Below are 19,765 nucleotides of genomic sequence, written 5' to 3'. Positions count from 1 at the left end.
ATATATGCTCTCCAGATTCCTATGATTTGGATGCCCTCGAGGCTTGGGCGCCTTTTTATAGGGCTTGTGCCAGTGTCGGGGCTTTTATTTTTGTTAGGTGAGGTGGGTGAAGTTTGAAATACGAACGTCGCACTGCGTATTTGACGGTATTTACTGAGTGGTACCACCTTTTTCGCTGACGGAGCACTCCATGCCTCTATGGGTTACTACGGAGACGACGCTTAGTGAAATGTTTCGCCATTGCCTTTCCGAAGTTGCTTGAACGAGATCCTCTTACCAGGGATGTGGGGAGTCAGACGCGTGAGAAGCTTGGTGTGGTTTAATCGAAATGACGTCCTCCCCCAACCTTTTAGGGCGATGTGATGCAAAAAGGCGAATGCGCGAGAGGCTCAGTTGCTAGCCCCTCGGCGTGAGTTAATCGAAATGACGCCGTCCCCCCTGTGGAGGGTACGACCCCAGATACCCATGGCATACCACATGGGCTGCGCCCCCAGGGGTGGCCCAGCCCACAAGATGAAGCCTTACGGAGCACGACTCTGCTCGGCGCCTCCCGCAAGACATCGAAAAAATATCCTGAAGATACTATGAGATCTGTTAGGATACGTATGATCCCAAGATTTCTGTAATCTGTTATTACTTTCCGGTTATCTCTTAGATCTAACCGACTTGTAACCCTAGCCCCCGGACTATATAAGACGGGTAGGGACCCCCTCCAAACACATGCAATATTATACAATAACTAATACAAACCAACAGACCACAGGAGTAGGGTATTACGTTATACTAACGGCCTGAACCTGTCTAACTCGTGTGTCTCTGTTGCCTTCTTGTTCTTTATTACATGCCTCTTTGCCGATCAATCTACCTTCGTGGGATACCTCTCGGAGGACTGCCGACAATATTCTATCAATAGTTAGCGTGCTAGATAGGGGAGTGCGTGCTGTTTCTATATCGAACAAGATGGTACATTCTGCAGGCTCTTCGTCCCTCCCGCAGCTCAGCCAGATCTTCACGGTCGGATCGATCTCGTGGATCACCAACGCTGATGGAGTCGGAGAGCTCATCGAGCCAGCGCAGATCGATTCTGCGTCGATCACCCCAACACCTGCGACTGCAGATCCGATCTCAGAACCTGCCTCCGGGGTCACCTTCGCTGACAATTCACCGCCTGCTCCCTCGCCGACCAGGCGTTCTGTCTAAAGCTAAGTCACGATTTAATATTTTTTAAATATTCTCCAATCTTCGTTAATCGCCATAATGTTTCTCTGAACTGTTTTCTTTATGTTTGCTCTCCAAACGATTTTCCGAACCCCCGAACAGTCATGTTCATGCTCAGGACGCCTCTAGAGACGGCCCTGTCTTCGGCTCCTCCCTACACGTGCATGAGCGTCTGCCCTCTACGTTATGGGTGGTCGGCAGCAGCTCCTTAGCGACGCTTTGTTCTTCCTACACTCACACGGGCTCCGCGGTCCACTGTTATGGTTAACGGGCTAGCTAGGGCTGGAGACTCAGCTACACACTAACTAGTCGGGTGGTTTATATTAAATATAAATACATCTTCACACCAATTGATCGCCCCGAGCTGTATACGCTATTTCATCGCCATTGCTGATTTTTCTTCGGAGTTCATATATTTTTACATCATGTACTACCCGTTCTACATATTTGTATTGCAGGATCATCGTCCAGGTGATCGGACCACCTGGTGCTCGGACTTCTCCACCGATCAACTGGTCGGACCGCTAGGTTCATGGACTTCGTCGCCGACCAGTTGATCGGACTGTTCGCCGGTCACTTCTACTCGATGCTCACTTCGCCGCCGACCAGTTGTCCGGACCGTTCGTCGCTCGTGCTTCATCGCCAGCTACGCCGGGGACTCCTCGGTGCTCTGACATCGCCAGCTACGCCGTGGACTCCTCGGTGCTCGAACATCGCTAGCTGCGCCGGGGACTCCTCGGTGCTCGGACATCGCCAGCTACGTCGGGGACTCCTCGGTGCTCAAACATCACCAGCTACGCTGGAGACTCCTCGGTGCTCGGACATCGCTAGCTATGCTAGGGACTCCTCAGTGCTCAGACAACGCCAGCTACGCTGAGGACTCCCTTGGTGGTCAGATCTTGCTACATCTCATCGGTGTGCTATCAAGCTGCTCCATGCTGTTCGGATTAGGGTACTGATCTTGGGCAACACGTCTGGGGTCTTGATACACGCATGTCAGACGACGTCGGCAAGCTTTCAGACTGCTATTTCTGACCCTGGCACCACGTCACCTACTGTCAGGCTTAGGGACTAAGTGGACACACTTCACCTTATGGTGAATGTGCTTTTCTCATCTCGAGGCTATGCCTAGGGACTGCCTGCCTGCTCGGCTAGTCTTTTACTATTTTCTACTTTAGACCCTGGCACCACATGACTACGTCATCTACTGTCAGGTTCGGGACTAAGTGGGCACACTTCACCTTGCAGTTAATGTGTTTGCTTTAATCTAGAAGACTCCACGCCTCTTGAAGCTAAAGAAGACTATTTCCCTTTCTTGTGGTCAGACTCTAAGTGGGCACACTTGGTCCACTGTGAAGAAATTTTCGATTATGAACTTGAGCTCCTTACACCCTTATTATGGCAAGCCGTACTTGGGTTACACTGCTCGACAATGGTTCATGCTGCTCGACAATGGTTCACGTTGCTCGGCGATGGTTCACGCTGCTCGGCAACTGCTCACAACTGCTCGCCAACTCATCACGGTGGTTGGACCATGAGTTTGACTGCTCGGCTTTGTTCGCACCTGCTTGGACAAGCTCAAGACGGCGTTGCACAACGGGTACAAGGCACTCGGGGACTAGCTGTGGGGGGTACGACCCCGGATACCCATGGCAGACCACATGGGCTGCGCCCCTAGGGGTGGCCCAACCCACAAGATGAAGCCTTGCGGAGCATGACTCTGCTCGGCGCCTCCCACAAGACATCGGGAAGATATCCTAAAGATACTACGAGATTTTTTAGGATATGTATGATCCCAAGATTCCTATAATCTGTTAGTACTTTTTGGTTATCTCTCAAATCTAACCGACTTGTAACCCTGCCCCCCGGACTATATAAGGCGGGCAGGGACCCCCTCCAAACACACACAATATCATACAATAGCTAATACAAACCAACAGACCACATGAGTAGGGTATTACATCATACTGACAACCTGAACCTGTCTAACTCGTATGTCTTTGTTGCCATCTTGTTCTTGATTACACGCCTCTCTGTCCATCAATCTACCTTCATGGGATACCCCTCGAAGGACTGCCGACGATATTCTGTCGACACCCCCAAGTTTTTAGGGCGAGGGGATTGAAAGCATCTAGGCCCCTAGTTGGGTTTCGGTGATTAATGACAATACATGATTACTGTGACTAACGTGTGTTTTGTAGAGGCAATTAAGTTAGGTCACAGTAATGGCGATCGATTGGGCAATCAAGGTGGTCATGACCCTACGATGGAAATCATTTTGATTTTCAAAGGATGGATGACAAGGTTAAGGATGGACTAGTTCTAAGTGTCGATTGGAGTTGGAGAGACACTTAGAGTAGTTTAGGACTTTGTTTTTCCTTTGGCCGTACTATTAAGGGGGGTATGAACGGGTAGCTTGACCTAGGTGAGTCTAGTGAGTTAGGTGTGGTGCACACTTGTTAAAACTAGCACTAGGTAGCTCCAAAACAACCCTTTGATCCAATGGAGCAAACTTCATTCACATATGATCGAGAGTTGGAAGTGAATAGAGGGTCAAATACTGACCGGACGCTGGCTCTGGTGTGACCGGACACTGGCTTAGGGTCCGGTCAGTTCATTTGACCAAGGTGAAAGCATCTGGAAGTGACCGGATGCTGAGAGGTCAAGTGACTAGACGCTGAGGGCCAGCATCTGGTCGACTCCAGTAAGGTCCCAGAGAGGAAGAATCCTGATCGGACGTGTTCGGTCAATGCTGATCAGACGTGTCTGAGCATCCGGTCGACAACAGTAAGGTTCTAGTGAGGGGAAAACATGACCGGGAGCTGGCCAGCGTTCAGGTCAACACTTAACCACTAGAGTTCGGGGTGTACTAACCAGAGCATCCGGTCAACATGACCGGAGCGTCTGGTCACCCCGTAGAGGCACATAACAGTTCGTTTTTCAGCCCGTGTTATAAATACAACCTCCACTCGTGTGTGTGGGTACTTTTGCTCATTCCAACAGCTGAGAAACACCTTAGAGAGTGCCAAGAAGAGCAAGGTCCTAGTGAGGTGATTGAGATTTGAGAATCCCAAAGAGAGCCCTCATTAGTGAGATCAAGAGTAGCAAAGTGTGCATCCACCCTTCTCATTAGGCTTGTCGTGGTCAAGTGAGAGTTCGTGCTTGTTACTCTAGGTGATCGCCATCACCTAGATGGCTTGGTGGTGATTGGGAGCTTGGTGATCGTCCAGAGAGCTTGTGGATGACCCAACTCAAGTTGTGAGCAGTTGTGGGAGATTCACCACGACAGAGTGTTGAAGAATCAACCCGTAGAGAGCACTTAATCCTTGCACGGATCAAGGGAGAGCTACACCCTTGCGTGGGTGCTCCAACGAGGACTAGTGGGGAGGTGCGACCCTCTAATACCTCGGCAAAACATCGCCGCGTTCCTCCTTCTCTATTTACTTTGAGCAATTCAATTCTTGTCTTTATATTCATAGAATTATCATGCTAGAGTAGGATTGGAACTTAGGTTGCAAGTCTTTTGTGCGGTAGAACAATTAGAAACACTTTCTAGGCACAAGGGGTTAATTGGGCTAACCATAGGATTTAATTATTGCAAAGAAATTTGGAATTAGCCCAATTCACCCCCTCTCTTGGGCATCTTGATCCTTTCAATTGGTATTGGAGCCTCATGCTCATGTATTTAGGCTTAACCGCCTAGAGCAAGATGTCTCACGGGGATGGACCTCCTCCTATCTTTGAGGGAGATGATTTTCCTTATTGGAAAATTCGCATGGAGGCGTATCTAGAAGCTCTAGATGTTGGTATACTTAGAGCTATCTCACAAGGCTTCCCAAAACCTCGGGATGCTACTCACCTACAAGGCGATGAGGTAAATTACGAGAAGTGGAATGCAAAGGCTCGAAACACCATTTTTAGAGGCCTTTGCAAAGATGTGTTCAATCGGGTGAGAAACCACAAAGACGCCCATGCACTATGGTCGGATGTTTGTGCGCTCCATGAAGGAACTAAGAGTGAGTGTGAGGAACGCTATCATCTTGTCATGAAAAAGCTCAACTCTTTTGAAATACTTCCTAAAGAATGTGCTAATGAAATGTATTCACGTTTGAATGTTCTTATAGAGGAAGTCAATGGGATTGGACTCACTCAAATGCAACCATCCGATGTTGTAAGAAAGATCTTGAGTGTCCTCCCCATTGACAAATATGGGCATATTGTGACCGTGCTACATCAAGGTGATCTTTCCAACACTACACCGACACAAATCTTGGGAAAGATCAATGCTCATGAGATGTACATGCACATCACGCCACAAGATGGCTCATCCTCTACCAAGAAGAAAGATAAGGACTTAGCATTCAAAGCTAGCCAAGAGAAGGGCAAAGCAAGACTTGAGTATGAGAGCTCAAGTGATGATGAAAGTCTAGCTCTCATGGTGAAAAAGACCGCCAAGATGCTAAAGAAGCTCAACAAGAGTGGCATCAAGTTTGATGGTAAGAAGAAGAAGTTCTTCACTAGCTCTAGAAGAAAGCCAATCTTTGAGATGGATTGCTTCAATTGTGGAGAACTTGGTCATCTTACACACCAATGCACTAAGCCCAAGAAAGACAAGTACAAGGGCAAGAAAGATGACTCAAGTAATGAAGAAGAAGAAGAGAAGAAGAAGAACAAGCCATACAAGAAGAGAGATGGCAAGAAGAAGGACTTCCACAAGAAGAAGAAGAGTGGAAAGGCATACATTGTCGGTGATTGGCTCACAGACATTGATTCATCTAGTGCCTCATCCGATGATGATAGTGACAATGAGAAGGTGGCCGCCATTGTTATTGACTCTTCATCATCTTCACCGCCACCACCGCCATCATCCTCTACACACCTATGCCTTATGGCCAAGGGTGACCGCAAGGTATCTAATGATGATGATAGTAGTGATGATGAGCATGCTAGTGATGATGATAGCGATAGTGATGATGATGAATATTAATCACCTTCTTATGATGATCTTGCTAGGTTGCTAAAACAATACACCAAGATCATTATAATAACTAGAGCTAAAAATGAAAAGCTAGAAGCTAAAAATGATTCTCTTTTAGCCAAATGTGATATAGCGAAAAAGGCTAGTGTTGAGCTTAGAGAAGCAAATGATGCTATATCATCCAAACTCAAGGAGCTCAAATCTTCTAAGAAAGAGCTTAAAGAAAAACATGATAAACTTGAGATGACACATAATGAGCTCATCACTAGCCACAGCAAGCTAAGAGAAGAATATACTACTCTTAAGGTTAATCATGATAATCTTGTTATTGCTCAAGAATTCTTATCCAATGAGTCACATGATGCTACTAACAATGTTGTTAAGATTGATATAGCTACATCATGTGATGACTTGATTATTGAGAGCATTGAGCAAAGTTCTAGTAGCAAGGGCAAGCAAGTGGTTGAGGCCGATGATTATGATGAGTTTGTCAAGCTCAAGAATGACAATGCAAAGCTCAAGAAAGATCTTGAAGAGATCAAAAGCTACAACACCATTGTGCTAGAAACTCTTGATCATGATGGTGAGTTGATGCTTGAAAATGAGAAGCTCAAAGAAGAAAACAAGAAGCTCAAGGAAGAGAAGAACAATGATGCTCTTAAGGAAGAAAACAAGAAGCTTAAGTTGGAGAAAGAGCATCTCAAGATTGGATTGAGCAAGTTCACAAGAGGCAAGTATCTTCAAAGTGAGCTACTAATGAACATCGTCATGAAGATGGATAGAAGTGGCATTGGGTACATGGCAAACAAAGAGAAGAAGGCTCAAGCTCAACAACAACAAAAGCCAAAGCCAAAGAAGTGTTTTGAGTGTGGACAAGAAGGCCACTTTGCTCATGAGTGTCAAACTCCACCACCACAACCCTTGCCCAAGCATGATAGACCTTTTACCTTCAATGCTCACTACATGCTTAGAAAGGATTCTAGTGGAAAGATGAAAGTGATGTTCTTAGGACCTCCCAACAAGAATAGGCCTAAGAAAATTTGGGTTGCTAAGTCACTTGTTGAGAAGGTGAAGGGCCCTCAACAAGTTTAGGTTCCTAAAGCTTAATCTCTTGTATGTAGGTGAACTACAAGACCGGTGGAAGTCATTGGTTATTGATAGTGGTTGCACACAACATATGACCGGTGATCCTCATATGTTCACCTCACTAGATGAAGAAGTAGATGGATAAGAAAGAATCACATTTGGAGATAACTCAAAGGGCAAGGTCAAAGGATTGGGTAAAGTGGCAATATCAAATGATCATTCCATCTCAAATGTGCTATATGTAGCTTCATTGCGTTTCAACTTGCTATCCGTTGGACAATTGTGTGATCTTGGCTTCCAATGCTTGTTCACCGAGAAGGAAGTTGTTGTATCTAAGAAGGATGATGATCAAGTGGTATTCAAAGGATTTAGATACAATAATCTATATCTAATGGACTTCACCTCCAAAGATGCTAACTTGAAGACTTGCCTATTCACCAAAACAACTCTTGGGTGGCTATGGCATAGAAGACATGCTCATGTTGGGATGAGCTCACTCAAGAAGCTAATGACAAATGATTTGGTGAGAGGGTTGAAGGATGTGAAGTTTGAGAAGGACAAGCTTTGTAGTGCATGTCAAGCCGACAAGCAAGTTGCAAATACTCATCCAACCAAAGCTTTTATGTCAACCACAAGAGTGCTAGAACTCCTTCATATGGACTTATTTGGACCAACAACATACAAGAGTTTGGGAGGAAATCTTTATTGTCTTGTGATTGTTGATGATTATTCAAGGTATACATAGGTATTCTTCCTTCATGACAAATCTGAAGTTGCATCTTGCTTCAAGAAGTTTGCCAAGAGAGCACAAAATGAATTTAAAGTGAAGCTCAAAAAGATTAGAAGTGACAATGGGAAGGAATTTGACAACACAAACATAGAAGCTTATTGTGATGAAGTTGAAATCAAACATGAGGTCTCCGCAACATATACTCCTCAACAAAATGGTGTAGTTGAGAGGAAGAACCGGACATTGATCACTCTTGCAAGAACAATGCTTGATGAGTACAACACCCCCAAAGCTCTATGGGCGGAAGCTATCAATACCGCATGCTATGCATCCAACCGCCTATTCCTTCAAAAGTTCCTTGGCAAGACACCTTATGAGTTGCTCAATGGGAAGAAACCGGACGTCTCCTTCTTTAGGGTGTTTGGTAGCAAATGCTACATCTACAAGAAGCGGCAACACCTAGGTGTCGATATGGGACCCACGGGATACCCCACAGGGAAGGAAGAAGATCTAGTCTAACTAGGACTCTTTTCATGTAATCTTAGTAGTAGTATTATTCTGTAATCCTACTAGGAACTCTCATTGTAAACCAACTAGGACTCGGGCCTCCTAACTATATAAAGGAGGGCGGAGTTCCTGGAGAATAGACTTAGACAACGCAACACTTTACAATCAGTCCAACGCAAAGGCTAACGCTGACTGGATGTAGGGCTATTACTCGATCACGGTCGAGGGCCCGAACCAGTATAAATCGACTGTCTCTTGCGTTAACCGTCGAGTTCTGCATACGCTGAAGCCCGAACAAACTACCCCGGATACCCCCGTGGTAGGCTATCGGTGGTGAAACATCGATAGCTGGCGCGCCAGGTAGGGGCTTTCGGTGAATTTGCATCTAAGAGCTCAACGGACCTCGACAACATGATCTTCTCGATGGGATCAACCTTCATCTTCGGTTCATGGATCTTCGAGGTAGGCGATGATGGTAAGCTCCAAAGCCATCTCCTTGAAGATTCGGATCACTATGAAGACCTTTCTATTTTGGTGACTAAGATAGATCAACTCGCTGGAAGATTCGCGTAGCTCGTGATGTCCGATCCAACTCAGATTTCATGGCTTTGCGCATCCAACTCAAACTTAGGCTCCGCATCCGAGATGGAGTCTTACCTGAGTTCTTTTGAGAAACCAAGTTCTTTTTCGGTAGCGTTCTAGAACGCGGCTTTAGCCTATCAAGAATACAACTTGGAGTACACTCAGAATCCTTTCAAGAAGTTGGGTCCTTTTCTGTTCGGACTCCAGAACATGGCAAAAACTTATCGGGCATGGCCCGAAGGATCCCTCGATTCGATGCTTAGAATGCCATCGAAAGGAGCTCAGGAAGGTCTCGTATTAACTATAACATCTCAAGACTGCATCGTCCACTGTCTAGGTTTTGTTCCTAAGGATAGCGGAACCCGACTAGTTGGCACGACGACGATAGCAATTCTACCCTACCAAGAAGGAGACTCGATCTGCGACCTTGAAGCCTCTACTAAAGTTATCAACGACTCCAATAGTATGAAAACCAACGCCAATAACAGAACAATTCATGCACGAGAAGTATTCATGGTTCACCATCCTCGATCACCACTAGTCCCCCTAGAAGCACCCGACATCAAGTCATTGGATGAATCTAAGTCCAACATATCACCCTTTATCCAGGGGCACAATGGTGAGACCAAGAATCAGAAGCAAGCTAGAGAAAGAAGAAACAAATTGAAACAAGGACGCCAACGCCGTGCTAGGCAGCGCAAGGAAGCTTGGGTCAAATATGAGTTAGATCTGGCCAAGTACAATAGAAGAAAATTAGAACAAGAAGTCGAAGAAAGATGCGTGGTGAATACACCCTACAATAGAATCCGAGAAGCACTAGAAGAACTCAGAGCGACATCACTTCCCTGTGAAAAACAGGAACAACTCTGGGACCTTCTCCAGTCAATAGCACTAAGGGTACACTGATGGAGAGACCCACTCAAGACTACCTGCTAGGTCAATGTCTCATAGATAGGAAGATCAAAATCAAAGGAAGTTTGCTTTCGAGAGACTCAGACCAAGTGGAAGTCACAATAGAGAAAGTAGAAGGGATCATAGTCAAAACTACCGAGTCGAACAACCAAGAAAGACTAGAAGCAAAGTACCTATTCAGACAGCCCTACAGAACTACTCTCACTAAGATAACAGTTGGCTAGAAGGAGGTGCTGAATTAGAATACACAGAAGCTGGAACGCACGATAGATTCCCCTGTTTTGCAAACAAACTTGCTTCAATACGACTACCTCATAAGTTCAAGCCATCCAACCACTCTAAATATGATGGCAAGACCGAACCAAGGCAGTGGCTCAGGATTTACACACAGTCAATTGAACTAGCCGGAGGAGACAATGATATCAAGGCCTTATTTTTTCCCATGGCCCTAGAAACCATGCCCCTCCAATGGTTCGACAAATTAAATCCAAGGTCAATCAGAAATTGGGAGGACTTACAAAGAGTTTTTTATGAAAATTTCATGGGTATCATTACGCACCCCATCACCCACGCAGAATTAAAAGGCCTCATGCAGAAAGGAGGCGAAAGTCTCATAAATTACTATCGACAATTTGGCGAACTACGTGCTCAAGTACATGACATCACCGAACGAGAAGTAATCGAAGCTTTCTCTCACGGAATCATGTCCAGGTGGCAATTTTAGGACTTTTGCAAAGAAAACCTGAGAAACAATGAAGAATTCAGATGCATAGTAGAAAAGATGATTACTGCGGAGGAGAAGACACGAGAAAGGTTCCCGGATAGAAACAACCGAGACAACCCGGACAAGCAAAATCATCAAAACATCAGACATCAGGAAAGAAAACATGCACCTGACAACACCGTAGCGATGGCTGACAAATCAAGGAAGTTTTCCAAACCCAGAAGGTATGACGACATTGAAAACATGCATTGTATCTGGCACCCTAAAGGAAATCACACCATCGGAAATTGCTACACATTCAATGATCGATACACAAGAAAAGATAATAAGGTAAACACTAAAGAAGACAATCAGAAAAAAGATGAAGACAACCATGAAGACAAGGGATTCCAAAAATCCAGGGGTACAGTAGCAGTAATCTTCGCTGGGGCCCCAGATTCCAAAAGCAAACATCAAGAAAATCTAGCTCTACGAACCATCATGGTAGCAGAACCGGCTACTCCAAGATATCTCAATTGGTCACAGTATCCAATCCAGTTTTCAAGAGAAGACCAATGGACTAGCATAGGAAACGTAGGCCATTACCCACTGGTTCTAGATCCAACTATCGCTGGTATGACTATCACAAAAGTACTAATCGATGGGGGAGCCGGACTCAACATCATTTTTTCAGAAACGCTAAGGAAGATGGGACTACAACTCGCCGGGACGATTACTCCAATGAACACCCCTTTTTATGGGATAGTACCCGGCAAGGCAGCCCTGCCACTTAGACAAATCACTCTACTGATTACTTTTGGAACTCCCTCAAACTACCGAACATAGTTCATCAAGTTTGAAGTTGTAGACTTTGATTCATCATATCACGCAATCCTCGGGCGCCCAGCATTAGCAAAATTCATGGCGATACCGCATTATCCGTACCTATTGCTTAAGATGCCAGGGCCTAACAGTGTCCATTCCCTTCGAAGTGATTTGAAGCGCGCTTTTGACTGCGACGTTTAGGCAATTCAAATTGCAGCCAAAGCATAGACCACCAATGGTAGAAAAGAAATAGCCACTATTGCCGCAGAAATGAGCCCAGAAGAACTAGAGATACCGGCTAAAAAGCCCAGCATCCTCACACCACCAAAAGAAGCCAACGTCAAGCAAATCAACCTGGACACCGGTGATCCCTCCAAGACGACAACCATCAGCGCCCACCTCTCGGCAAAATAGGAACTCGCGCTCACCAACTTTCTTCAGGACAATAAATATATCTTCTCTTGTAAGCCGGCCGACATGCCAGGTGTCCTGAGAGAGTTGGCTGAGCACATAATCGATATCAATGAAGGCTCCAAGCCTGTGAAGCAACGACTACTGATGATTCTCACCTGACAAGAAGGCAACAATTAAAAAAGAAATCACAAAGCTAATGGCAGCCAGATTTATCAGAGAAATCCTTCATCCAGACTGGCTAGCAAACCTAGTTCTAGTACAAAAAAAAAAAGAATACGAACGAGTGGTGCATGTGCGTCGACTACACAGATCTCAACAAACACTGCCCGAAAGATCCATTCGGGCTACCACGCATTGATCAGATAGTTGATTCAACGGCAGGATCGACCCTATTATCCTTTCTTGATTGTTATTCATGATATCACCAAATCACATTAAAGGAACAAGACCAGAGCAAGACATCTTTCATCACTCCGTTCGGTGCCTACTGCTACAAGACCATGTCGTTTGGACTCAAGAATGCTGGTGCCACATACCAAAGAGCTATCCAAACATGCCTTGGTGATCAGATCGACAAAACATAGAGACATGCGTGGATGACGTAGTAGTAAAAACAAAGAACCCGAACACACTAATTGAAGACTTAAAGCAAACCTTCGAAAACCTAAAAAGGTGGAGGTGGAAATTGAACCCAAACAAGTGTGTATTCGGAGTTCCTTTAGAACAACTACTCAGATTCTTGGTTAGTCATCATGGAATCGAAGCCTAGCGCCAAGGAAATTCGAGCCATAACAGAGATGGGCCGTCCTTGAAGTGCCAAAGATGTGCAGAAACTAATAGGATGCATGGCGGCCCTCAATCATTTCATATCAAGACTCGATGAAAAAGGGTTACCTTTCTTTAAACTACTAAAGAAGACGGACAAGTTTGAGTGGACAGAAGAAGCCAACAAAGCTTTCAAAAGACTTAAGGCATACCTCACCTCCTCGCCCGTTCTCACACCTCTAAAGAAATACGAAGACATGATGTTGTACATTGCGGCAACTTCTACTATGATTAGCACAGCGATAGTCATAGAAAGAGAAGAAGAAGGACGCGTATATAAAGTACAATGCCCCATATACTACATCAGAAAGTTTTGTCAGAATCAAAAACCCAGTACCCGCATGTGCAAAAACTACTCTACGCCCTCCTGATCAGTTCACACAAGCTTCGCCACTATTTTGAAAGCCACAAGATTACCGTGGTGACAGATTTCCCACTCGGAGACATCCTACACAATAGAGATGCAACAGGGCGCATATCTAAGTAGGCAGTTGAACTTGGTGCTCTTAATATCGATTTCACCCCATGGAAGGCAATTAAATCTCAAGCCCTTGCCGATTTTGTTGCCGAGTGGACAGAAATTCAACAACCCATGTCAAATACCATCCTTGACCATTGGAAGATGTACTTTGATGGATCGCTCAAGCTAGGCGGAGCCGGTGCAGGCGTTCTCTTCATTTCTCTAGATGGAAAACAACTCAAGTATGTCCTTCAGATATTATGGCAAGCTACAAACAATGAAGCAGAATACGAAGCCCTCATCCACGGGCTCCGAGTAGCAATTACCCTCGGAATCAAGCGATTACTCGTATACGAAGATTCGGTAGTAGTCATCAACCAAGTCAACAAAGATTGGGACTGCACCAAAGAAAACATAGGCGCTTACTATGCTAAAATACAAAAACTCAAAAAACATTTTCAAGGATTAGAAATTTTACATGTCCTGCGCGATTCCAATATTGCAGCAGACGTCCTCGCTAAGCTCAGATCGGACAGGGCGAAGGTCCCACCCGGCGTATTCATAGAGGAGTTATCAACTCCCTGTATCGAACAACCCGGTGAGATAACCCCTGAACTCCCAGCTAAAGGCACCCAGATTTTGGTAATCACCACCTCATGGACCTAGGTTTTTATCGATTATATCAAAGAGAATAAGTTACCAGCAGATAAAGCGGAGGCTACCCGAGTTGTTCATAGAAGCAAGAACTACGTCCTAGTAGAGAACAAGCTGTATAGAAGAGCCGCATCATTAGGAGTACTCCTAAAATGTGTCTCATTTGAAGAAGGCAAAGAGATCTTAGATAAAATACACTCAGGTTGCTATGGATATTATGCCGCTTCAAGAACACTAGTCGGTAAAGCATTCCGCACCGGATTCTACTGGCCAACCGCTTTGAAAGATGCAGAAGAACTCGTCAGAAAATACAAAGGTTGTCAAATGTTCACAAGACAAGCTCATGTACCAGCTCATAATCTCATCTACATCCCTCCTGCTTGGCCTTTCTCCTGCTGGGGGCCAGATCAAGTAGGACCTCTCAAGAAAGCAAAGGGCGGTTTTGAGTACATCTTTGTAGCAATTGACAAGTTCACCAAGTGGATTGAATACAAACCACTCGCAAAATACAGCGCAACCAAAGCAGTCGAGTTCATCCAAGACATTATGCACCACTTCGGCATGCCCAATCAAATCATCATAGATTTGGGTTCTCCCTTTACAGCTATAGAATTCTAAAGTTGGGCACAGGATTGTGCTTTCGACATAGATTATGCATTAGTCGTACATCCAGAAGCCAACGGATAGGTAGAAAGGGCTAATGGACTCATACTAGCCGGATTAAAATTAAGATTGTATAAAGAACTAGTGGACTATGGATCCAAATGGGTTGAAGAATTACCCAAAGTAGTATGGGGGCTACGGACTCAAATAAGCAAAGCCACCGGATACTCACCTTTCTTCCTAGTTTATGGATTAGAAGCTGTACTACCTACCGACTTGATCTGGACGTCACCTAAGGATAGAACATTATGATGAAGGAGAAGCAGAACACACCCGGAGATTAGAACTCGACAGTACGAAAGAAGTCAGAGTAAATGCTACCCTTCAATCAGCTAGATACCTCCAAGGTTTAAGACGTCACTACAACAAGAATACCCAGCCTCGATCACTACAAATCGGAGATCTAGTACTAAGAAGAATACAAAAAACTGACAGACGCCATAAACTACTCAGTCCATGGGAAGGTCCTTTTATTGTCACAAAAGTCACCGGACCAGGCACGCACAAGTTGATAGCTGAAGAAGGAAAAGAAGTCAACAATACATGGCACATTAGCCAACTTAGAAGATTCTACGCATGAAAAAGAACTCAAGGAAGAATATATATACAAGCCACAAGAGATCAACGTTCATGATCAATAAAGATTGTGTTCCTCGACAACAAATGTCTTATTATGCCTTTCCCCCAGTTGTTTTCAATAAGCATGTAAACATTCATGATCAATAAAGATGGTGTTCCTCGACAACATGTCTTATTATGGCTTTTCCCGAGTTGTTTTCACTAAACACACCGGCCGAGAGCGAAAGAGCTGAAAAGATGCTTGAGCACCGCCGATGAGGGTAGCTAATAAGCTAACACCCGAACCAAAAAGCAAAATAGCTGAAATTATGCCTGAGCATCCCGGCCGAGAGCAAAAGAGCTGAAAAGATGCTTGATCCCGCCGATGAGGGTAGCTAATAAGCTAACACTCGAAACCAAAAAGCAAAATGGCTGAAATTATGCCTGAGCATACCGACTGAGAGCAAAAGAGCTAAAAAGATGCTTGAGCCCGCCAATGAGGATAGCTAATAAGCTAACACCCGAACCAAAATGCAAAATGACTGAAACTATTCTTGAGCATACCGGCTGAGAGCAAAAGAGCTGAAAAGATGCTTGAGCCCACCGATGAGGGTAGCTAATAAGCTAACACCCGATCCAAAAAGCAAAATGGCTGAAACTATGCCTGAGCATACCGGCTGAGAGCAAAAGAGCTGAAAAGATGCTTGAGCCTGCCGATGAGGGTAGCTAATAAGCTAACACCTGATCCAAAAAGCAAAATGGCTGAAATTATGCCTGAGCATACCGGCCGAGAGCAAAAGAGCTGAAAAGATGCTTGAGCCCACCGATGAGGGTAGCTAATAAGCTAACACCCGAACCAAAAAAACAAAATGGCTGAAACTATGCCTGAGCATACCGGCCGAGAGCAAAAAAGCTGAAAAGATGCTTGAGCCCACCGATGAGGGTAGCTAATAAGCTAACACCCTGAACTAATCCTAAGATGTTTTTACAACCAGGGAAAGAGCCAGATGCTGGCCACATCTCGAGTTAAGCAAAAAGGCTAAAAAGAAGAAGCTGAAGATGCTTGAGATCGCTGGTCCTAAGTCTTTTTAGTACTAACAAGAACAAAAAGGTTGTAAAGACAAAGATCTACTTACCATGAATTGTTTACATGGTAGCCTGACAAGCACTCGACAAATCAAGAAAGTTTGTCAAGACAATGATCTACAAATACCGAGTTGTTTACACGGTGCAGACAAAAGCCTGACAAGCACTTGACAAAATCAAGAAGATTTGACAAGACAACGATCTGCATATACCGAGTTGATTACACGGCGCAGATAAAAGCCATACAAACGCTCGACCTATCAAGGAGCGATCCTACAACGGATAAACAACATGACCAACAAGCAACTACTCAGAAAAAGTTCCAATCACTTGGACAACTCATTTAAAGAATAAATAAGGCGAAAACATCAAGACAAAGAAGACATCAAAAAATAAAAGATCTTCATTCAAAAAGAAGTATAATATCCTATTATAGAGGCTAGAGTACAAAGGTCAATTACATCAAGCATCATCATCAGGAGAAGAAATATCAATATTAAGATTATCTACAATCCTCCTAGCTAAATCTTTGACCTCAGGCTCCACCTTTTCAATGGCATCTAGATATTCTTGACTCTCGGCTTCCTCTGCAATCTTGGACAAAGGCATCTCCGGAGCAAGAACCCAGACCTGGGCAAGAACATTCCTGGTACATAGTTGGGCGCACCTCTTCATAAACTCCTGGAAATGGGTTAGAACTTGGGGAATAAACTGAGCCCAAGATTGACCATCATCTGATGGAGTCCGGAGAAGATCGGCTACTGACCGAAATGATTTCCACAAAGCATTCCAATTCTCAGTAGCCGTCGCCAACTTACCAGTCAAGACTTTAACCATTTTTTGGACCTGCACAAGATCCCTGTCAGCTCTATGCCTAATCAACTTGGCAAGCATGAGTTCTTCTTCAGCACAAGTAATTACCTCTTTAGCCCTGTTGTGACTATTGTGAGCAAGTATCTTCATTTCCTTAATACCCTCTGAGAGCTTCTATTTTTCAACTTGGAGAGCTAGACCAGACACCAAAAAACAAGTCAGCAGAAAGGGAAATTTGAATACAAAAGGAAACAAAAAGAACCCGCAATACCATTGCACTCATTCTTCATGGCCTCCATATTCTTCAAGGCCTCCTAGACAGCAGCATCCCTCCACTTTTCTGCTTCAACCACCTGGGCACGGAGAGCTTTTTCCTCCCTTTGGTGCATTTGACGCTCGGTCTCCATCTTAGCCCGACAGAGGTCAAGCTCTATTTTTAGGGCACTAACCTCAGAAGACAACTTTTTCTCGATTTCAGATGAGAAAAAGAAGCTGGTATGATCCCAAGAAAAAGACTGAACAAAGGAGAGAGAGAAAAACAAGACATAAGAATAGAAGAAAGACGAACATACAAAGAACGAACTTTAGAAAAAACTTACCTGGAGTTTTCCCCAAAAGAAGTCGCAAAGGTTCCTGAGGCAGCGGTCAGCTCTGACAACCGATGAGTAGCATCGAATTGTTGCACCACATCATCATCCAAATGTTGAACACCACTAGCAAGAGGAGCAGAGGGAGAAGCCGGCCGAGGCAAAGAAGACAAGACTAGGGCCATACCCTAGGAAGCCCTGGCCACCTCCTCAGATGGCTCCACTGCCATGACCACGGTCACCTCCGGAGCCAGCAAATCAGCAGCTACGTGATCACCAGAGAACCCTGTCTCCCTCACAGCCACCTCACCGACCGTACATTCAGGATCCTAAGACTCAGTACATCGGGGCAAACCGAAAGACTAACAAGAGGTCGACTAATGGTTAAGGGAAGGTGAGGGTCTGCAAGATGATAAGGAAACTCGATGATAAGAATATGAATCAGAAAAAAGGAAAACAAAAGCAAAGAAACAGAACGAGGATTCACTCACTCAGCTATCTTCTTCTTCATAAAACCAACAGAAGACCTTAGAGGGGGAACTATAGCAGCAAAATATTACCACCACCCTGCGATAGGAGTGGCATGGTCAGTATCGGAGCCCCAGAAGAACTCGAGATCGACGACCGCTTACTACAAGAGAACAGGGTCAAAGTTAGAACAAAAAGAGGTGTTCAACAACAGAAAAACAAGAAAACAACTCACCGACGCATGACAAGGGCTGCATCGGCACCCTCATCTTCCCCACTCTCAAACAAGCCAACCACAGTGCCATCTGAAAAGGGAGAAAAGTACTCGGTTAAAGGCACAAACAAATAACAAAAAGACAAAACGTATTAATATGCTCACCTAGGAGCATGCTACCTATAACTTGAGTACCTAGACAAGTACTCAATTAGCGAGACTTCTTGGTAGTAGACAAACCAGAAGAAGAACAATCCGCTCGCCCCCTTTTTCCGATACTACGAGGAGCTCGAGGAACTAGATGAGGAACATACTCTACATATGTGTCAAGAACTGCAGAAGAAACACTAGGAAACATCATGGTGGTTTGAAACTTACTGGTTAAAGGTGCCCCAGCAAGATTCTCCCCTGTCTCCACAATGGCAGGGCAGTCATCAAGGGGGATTGGATCAACAAAGTTACGCCCCAATTCCTATAAAAGAGTAAAACAACTAGATGAGAAAGATTAAGCAAAAAGTGGAGACAACAAAGGAAATACGAAAAGTACCCGCATAAGAAAAAACAACTCACAGGAGGAGGCAGGTTGTTAGCACAATACTCAGGGATAGTATGCGGGACGACACTTACTCCTTTCAACAACTTCTGAAGGCGCTCAAGCACCTCCTCACTAGTCAACTCAAGGGCAGGGACCATACGAGAAGGGTCCTCTGCCCTAGAGTATTCAAAACCGTAATTCTCTTGCTCCTTCTGAGGTTGGACACGGCGGCGAAGAAAACTAGAAACGATCTCGAAGCCGGTCAAGCCTTGCTATTTCAAAGCACATATCCTCTCAAGAAAAGGCTTGATTGCTTGGAGCTCATCCACCATTAGGGAATTCTTTTCCCATCGGTCATTAACCATGGGACTAGAACCAGAATGAACAGCAAGAGGAGGAATCATATTGGTGGCATAAAACCAGTCGGCACGCCAATCCCTCACAGAATCAACCAAGTCATAATCAAAGCATTTACTCTTACGACCCTGATGAAACTGAATCCCACAGCCACCAAGAACATGGGTGTCATCGCTGTGGGGTTGGGGCTTCAGATGGAAGAAGTAACGAAAGAGAGAAACAGAAGAAGGAATTCCAAGAAAAGTTTCACAAAGATGAACAAAAATAGAAAGATGAAGGACAACATTGGGAGTAAGATGGTTTAAGCTAATCCCAAAATAACTGAGAAATCGATGAAGAAAAGCAAAAGCAGGAAGGCAAAGTCCAGCACGGATAAAGGAGACAAAAAGAACAATCTCACCAGGGCCTGGAGTTAGGACCTGATGCTGGCCTAGAGCTCTCCATTCAGCAATCTCCTTGTCCTGGATCAGGCAATCACTGACAAGCTCACGCAACTGATTCTCAGTCATAGTTAGAGCCGGCCAGATCTTCTAAGCAGCCCTCATGGTCATGAATTCTTGATTTTCAATCACAAAAAGCGATGCCTCCTT

At 44.8% G+C, this 19,765-nt stretch overlaps 1 protein-coding gene across 1 annotated transcript in view; it reads left to right on the top strand.

The window, feature by feature from the left end:
* The window catches only part of LOC136491908 (MLO-like protein 1), a 62,765-nt gene that overhangs the window by 22,332 nt on the left and 20,668 nt on the right, over window positions 1–19,765 (top strand). The window lies entirely within an intron of this gene.

Source organism: Miscanthus floridulus, chromosome 11, assembly GCF_019320115.1.
Source record: "Miscanthus floridulus cultivar M001 chromosome 11, ASM1932011v1, whole genome shotgun sequence".
Taxonomy (NCBI): Eukaryota; Viridiplantae; Streptophyta; class Magnoliopsida; order Poales; family Poaceae; genus Miscanthus; species Miscanthus floridulus.
This window is presented reverse-complemented; position numbering and strand designations above follow the sequence as displayed.